The following is a 6,679-nucleotide window of genomic DNA, read 5'->3' on the forward strand; positions in this document are numbered from 1 at the left end:
ACTAATCGTATTAGTGGTTAGACTTACAGAGTTCAGAATGGTTGGTGATGGCTGGGAGGAGACAACAAGACGACCTGAAGCGTGCCCTTGCTCTTGTATTCCTTGACCTGCATGGCCATTTATTGAACTCATAATTTGTACCCTGTCCCGTTTATTTTCAAAATAAAACTTTATAATGGAATTTAAATGGTATTTATTTGAATGAGACAAATAAATGCGCCTCATGTCCTAAAGTCTGTTTGAAAAATCTTGGACAGATTATGTAAAGATCTTTTCTGTGAATAGATCAAAGAAAAATATGTACTCTTTCCCTAGTTTTACATAGATAAGGGAGAAGAGAGTCAATAACAATAGTATTAAAAATAGCAATGTTCCAGATAAAAAGGTTAACTGGTAATATTATATTGAACCAGCTGTAGAAAAAGCAAGATGCTCATTCTGGCACTGTTGTTAAGCAATTTGTTAGGGTAGAGTTTAATAGAGTTTATATTCAATAAATGTGATCCAAAGTTACTGTTTCCTTTTCACCATGGTCAATTACAAAATATTCCTTCTTTATTTTAATATCCTTATTATATTTATTTTGTGAGTTGCATTAAAGTTTGAAAAAACAAATTGGTTTTTAGATGAATGAAATACCAAAGCTCTTACCTTTTGGCTCAACTTATTATTAAATGTATCAGGGATTGCAGGAAATTATGTACATCTCTAATAAATAAACTTTAATGTGATGTAGAAAATTGCAAATAAACGAATTGAAAGAGATAGTTGCTTCTAATAGTTTTTTTTTTTTTAATCTCATCTTAATGACTTGAGTATGAAGTATTCCAGTGCAAGTGATTAGAGTACTTTCTGGTACAGTCATGTTTAGGCTAGAGCAAAAACACTGCATTCACTTATGTAATCAATTTCAGTTATCCTCTATTAGAAGACAGTACTCCATTTCTAGCAAGAAATTGATACTATATTTAATGAAAACTGAAAAAGCCCATAATATATCCGAAGAACTAAAAGTCTAGTGAAATCATACCTTTTTTGGATTCCCAGACCCAAAGCCAATGTGGATGTGTGGAAGGGGCTTTCCCACACCAACAAGCAACTCTCAGACACCATATACTACACACAGATAGCGTCACATCCCACAGGTGAAGGGCTCAGTCCTACAAGAGAGCACGTCCTCACTTCCCAATTCAGATACTAGTGCAAGCCAGGGTTTCCTTCCACACCCCCATTCTTGGATTTGATTAATTTGCTGTAACTGCTCACAGAACTCAGGAAACCCATTTACTCACTAGATTTCTGACTTATTATAAAAGGGTACAACTCAGAAACAGCCAGAGGGAAGAGATGCTTAAAGCAAAGTCTACGGGAAGGGGTGCAGAACTTCCTCGCCCTCACCAGGTACACCATTCTCCCCACATCTCCATGTGTTCACCAACCCAGAAGCTCTCCAAACCTGTTTTTTGTTTCTGGGTTTGCTTATGGAGGATTCATTACATAGGCATGATTGATTAAATCATTGGCCATTGGCTACTGATCCAAATCCCAGCCTCTCTCCCCTCCCCAGAGGTGTTTATTTAGGCTTTCTTTGATTTCTCTCAGTGTTTTATAGTTCTCAGCACAAAAAACTTGGGGTGCCTGGGTGGCTTAGTCAGTTAAGCATCTGACTCTTGATTTTAGCCCAGGTCATGATCTCACAGGTTCATGAGATCTGAGCCCCACACTGGGTTCTGTGCTGACAGTGCAGAGCCTGCTTGGGATTCTTCCCTCTCTCTCTGCCCATGTGCTCTCTCTCTCTCTCTCTCAAAAATAAATAAACATTTTTTAAGTAAAACAAAAAAAAACCACTTATATGGGTGGTTATGTTCATAACTATGTTTTTGGTAATGTTGTAAATTGAACTTTTTATATTAACTTCAATCTCCAGATGTTTGTTGCCTATACCTGGAAATACACTTGAATTTTGCACTGTTTGATCTTATTAAACTGACTTCTTAGTTCTATTAAATGTTTTGTAGGATCTTTGGGATTTTCTGCATAAAAGAATCATTTTGTCTTCAGAAGTTTTGTTTTTTCTTTCTAAACTATACAACTTAAGTTTAATATTTCTGCCATGTTGTACCAACTGGCTGTTGAACAGCAGTGGTAACAACAGATACTCCATGCAATCTAAGGAGGAAAGCATAAAACTGTTACAATTAAGTATGATGATATCCTTAGTTGACAATTCCACAATCTGTGTCATCTGAGTTTGGTGGATGCTTTGTTTTTCTCTTTAGACTGTTTTGTTTTGTTTTTATTGCCTTTTAGCATGTCTGGACCATGAACTTCAGAAGCATTTCTTTTAAAGATGTTAAAGAAAGGGATAAAAAAAGCTATCTTTTCCAGAAAGCAAAAAGAGATAATCTACACGCAAGTAAGTATTGTATAGATATCAGAGTTTTCAACAATGAATGAAAAAAATGTAATGCTGTTTTCCAAAGAGTATAAAGGTTTACATAATTCTTCCATCTTACATAAGACAATGTGGTAGGAAAAATGATGATTCTTCAAGATGTCTACCCCCAATCCCTGGAACTTGTGAATATATTACCTTATGATACAAATGTGACTTTGCAGATATTTTTAAAGTTAAGAAACTTGAGGTGAAAAAATTATCATGGATTATCTAGTTTGGCTCAATCCAATCACATGCATTCTTAAAAGTGGGGGGCGGGGAGGCAATAGAGTGGGTAATAGAAACACAACGAGAACGAGAGAAGGAAATTCCCACTGGCTTTGAAGATGGAGGAGAGGGGTCATAAGCTACGGAATAGTGGCCACTAGAAGCTGAAATGTCCCTTATCTTGCAGTCATCTAGAAAACAGTGACCTCCATTTTGAAAACAAGGAAATGAATTCTGCCAATAACCAAAATAATCAGGAAATGGATTCTTTTCTATTAGAAACAGGTTCCTTTCTTTCTAGAGCCTTCAGAAAGGAATGTATTTTGCCAACACCTCAATTTTATTCCAATGAAACCTGTACTGAACTTTTGACCTCAAGAACTGTAAGATGATAAATGTGTGTGTCTCAAGCCACTACATTTATGGTAACTTTTTATAACCCAATAGAAAACTGATACAACTTATTTTTCTTCAGTGACCATTCAACATATAGTTTGACATTAATTTTTGTATATAAAATGTTAATCATTTGAGAACCATTTTATATGCTAGTGTTATTAACCTTTATCTTTTTTATATGTTGCAAATAATGTTTCTAGGTTTATTATTCCATCCATTAACTTCATAGACGATGCCTTTTCCCATTTACAAGTTTTGTTTTATTTTTAATTATGTCAACCTCTACCATCATTTTTAATGCATTCTCATTCTTGGAACTTGTCTAAGGAACCATCTAACTTTATACATATGTATCCATACTTTCATATAATAATTTTTAAACATTAGTATTTATATTTTACTATTTTTCAGGCAATATGTAAATTATACAAAAAAGTATAATTTGCTTATATTATCCACTTTAGGAAATAAATGTTTACCATAGTGTTTGAAATTTCCTATGTATTCTTCCTTATTCTAAAATTTGAGTTTATTTTTTTACATATTTCTTTACTATTTTATTACATGAGAATATATATCTAAGCAATATTGTTTTACACGTTTTAAAACTTTATATCTATTCATATTTTATGCATTCTTTTGCAATTTGCTTTTTAGAATATTATGCAAAATAATATTAAGTTTCCTCCATGCAGAGGCTATAATTAATTTTTCCATTGGGCTTCTTTTTTAAAAAAATTGATATAAAGGTTGCTTATATACTCTGGGCACAAAATATTTTTTGTTATATATTATAAAGTATCTTATCCCACTTTGTGGTTTTTGTTTTTGTTTTATACTATCATTTTTAAAAATAGAATTTTACTTTCAAATAATTTTAGATTTACCTACAAGGTACAAAGATTGTACAGAGAGTTCCCATATACTCTGAATGCTTTATAAATATATGGTACATTTTGGTACATTGTCACAATTTAGAAGTCAGCACTATTATACTACTATTAATTAAACTCTAGGCTGTGGTTTTGTATTTCACTAGTTTCTCGCTGAATATCCTTTTTGTGTTCCAAGATTCAATCCAGGACACCACATTACATTTAGTATACTATCCTTTAATGAAGAAAAATGTTTTATTTTATTATATTCAAGTTGGAGAAGTTTTCCTATAATTTTTGTCTTTTGTAGCTTAAAAAATCTTTCCCATCTAAAAGAATATATTTTCTTACATTTTCACCTGAAAGGTTTCAAGATTTGTTTTTCATATTTAAGATTAATCCATCTAAAATTTGTTTTTTGTAAGATGTAAAGAGGATGGACAATGTTTTTCCATGTGCTTAAACAGTTGTCTTAGGACCACTGACAGAATAACTATTCTTGCCCAGCTGATCTGTAATGTCTCCTCTGTTATATTATTTCCCTATATATTCCATTGGCCAATTTGTTGACCTCTGGGTAATACTGCGTGGTCATTTTAGTAGACAGGTCCTTCTCTTTGTTCTTTTCCACTGAATTTTTCTTTGATTATCTTGCCCCTTTGTCATTCATATTTTTAAAAATTATTTCCTCAATTTCTACAAAAAAAGTTCTTACTAAATTTTTTATTTGAAAATGCATTAAATGAATAACTTAATTTTATTAGACTAGTGTCTTCATGACATAGCGAAATCTATGATAATAATTTAGTAGGTAAAAAATTAAATTATGCAAACTATGGGGTATCTCACATAGAGTTCCTTGGGAAAATGACTTTGAGAAGGAGATTAGCATGTAGGCAATTTATTTGAGAGTGCTCACGGGATCAACACCTGTGGCATGTGGGGGGAAGGAAAGAAAGCAGAATTGGCCAAAGGGAAAAGTTGGACTGCAGTGCGGTCACAGTAAGATGGCAACCAACCCCGCTGAGAGCCCTGAGGGTGGGACTGACCTTCAGAGTTGCCAGCGCTGGCCCAAGGGGAGTGGGTATCAATACCCGTGGATAGGTCAGGCATTGGAAAACAGCTGCACATCCTGGTGTGGTTTTTTTTAAATCCAAACTAAACCTGTCCTTTGCCAGGGTTTGGCACAGCCTGGCTATTATCTACTTTAGCTTAAAAATCACTGGGTCTTGCTGGGATCCTCAGGACAGTTGAAGGGATTCTATCACTCTTCCAGGAAGCTGGTACCCAGGTTGTCAGACAGATCAGGGAAGACTGGGCGAAGTAATACTTAGAATGTGAGGAATTACCTCCGACCGCCTTGCTTTCTTGCTCTACATTTTTCCCCATCTGCTTTTATTATTAAGCACAACAGAGTACATGCATGTTGGTAACCTTAAGAGACTATGAGTCACAATGAAATTTCACCTTATTTATACCCCAAAGCAGAAGAAAGAACAAAATTTTTCTCATCCTCTCAAGAGACAAAGGGTTGCATGATGACATAGGCTTCTAAGTTGACTCTGGAGGAGGGTTTACATTTCACAGGGTTATGAGGCCCACAATCTTCAAAACATCTCTGCATTATAAACTGGAGACGGAAATTATGCAGTGCATAGACAGAACAATTTGCATTTCAAAAAAGTATTATTTTTAAGGAGACTCCAGATAAAGAGAAGACAGCTGCCTCTTTCCCCTTTGTAAGCAAAGAAAACTCATTTTTTAAAAGTTACCTTTTACAGAAGTCTTTGGAGACCTGATTCTGCTTTTGCCACTACTTTTGACTTTCTTGGTGGCTTACTCCTTTCGTATTAAGTTTAGTTTGTGAGTTCAGATTTGGTTGATTTTAAACAACAGAATTGATGAATGACTTAGCCAACGATTTGTGTAAGCTTTTCCTCAATGTACTGGGGTGACAGACACTATCAACCTAGCTCTGGGCTTTTCTGAATGTTTCTATTTGGTGTTCCTAAAGTTGGTTACAAATGATTGAGAAGGAAACTTACTTTCCAATTTTCCCCCTAGATAACATACAATTCTCCTTGTTGATTTTTTTGCTATTGGAAAAAGGTGTTTACTAACCCACCCTGTCACTGATACTATAGTTTTTTTGAAGTTCTTGACACTGTGTGTTGAAAGGGTGAGTAAATCTCAACTCCCAACTGCCTGCCTCACTTAGCCCCAAAACTGTCTCCTATTCTCCATGTGGATGTTAAAATCTGGTATTTGCACAATATCCTAGGTCATCTGCAGGTTCTGTGCTTGCTACCTATCTTAACTTTCCTTCCTTCCTTTCTTTCTTTTTTTCTTCCTTCCTCCCTCCCTCCCTTCCTTCCTTCCCTCCTTCCATGTTCTTTTTTTTTTGTTTCCCACCCTCTCCCCCAGCACCTTATGAATGTCCTTATCATTTTGTGAATATATATATATATATATATTTTTTTTTTTTTTTTTTAAATACAGTGGTTGTAATTTATCCAGCAATTCTAGACTTTTTACGGGGGATGTTTGTTACATGTTCATAAGCCATGTTGATCCCGTAGTAGTTTCTATTTTCAGTTTCTTTTTTTTCCCCCTCTTTCTTCTCTCCAGACACATCAATTGTGTTATTTGTATTGGATCACTCTTGTCTATCTGCAAACACTTCTTTTATAGTTATGGAAAATCTCACTCTCCCTTATCAAAGTATGAAAATGAGAAAAAT

This window comes from Panthera tigris, chromosome F3 (genome assembly GCF_018350195.1).
Source record: "Panthera tigris isolate Pti1 chromosome F3, P.tigris_Pti1_mat1.1, whole genome shotgun sequence".
In the NCBI taxonomy this organism is placed as follows: Eukaryota; Metazoa; Chordata; class Mammalia; order Carnivora; family Felidae; genus Panthera; species Panthera tigris.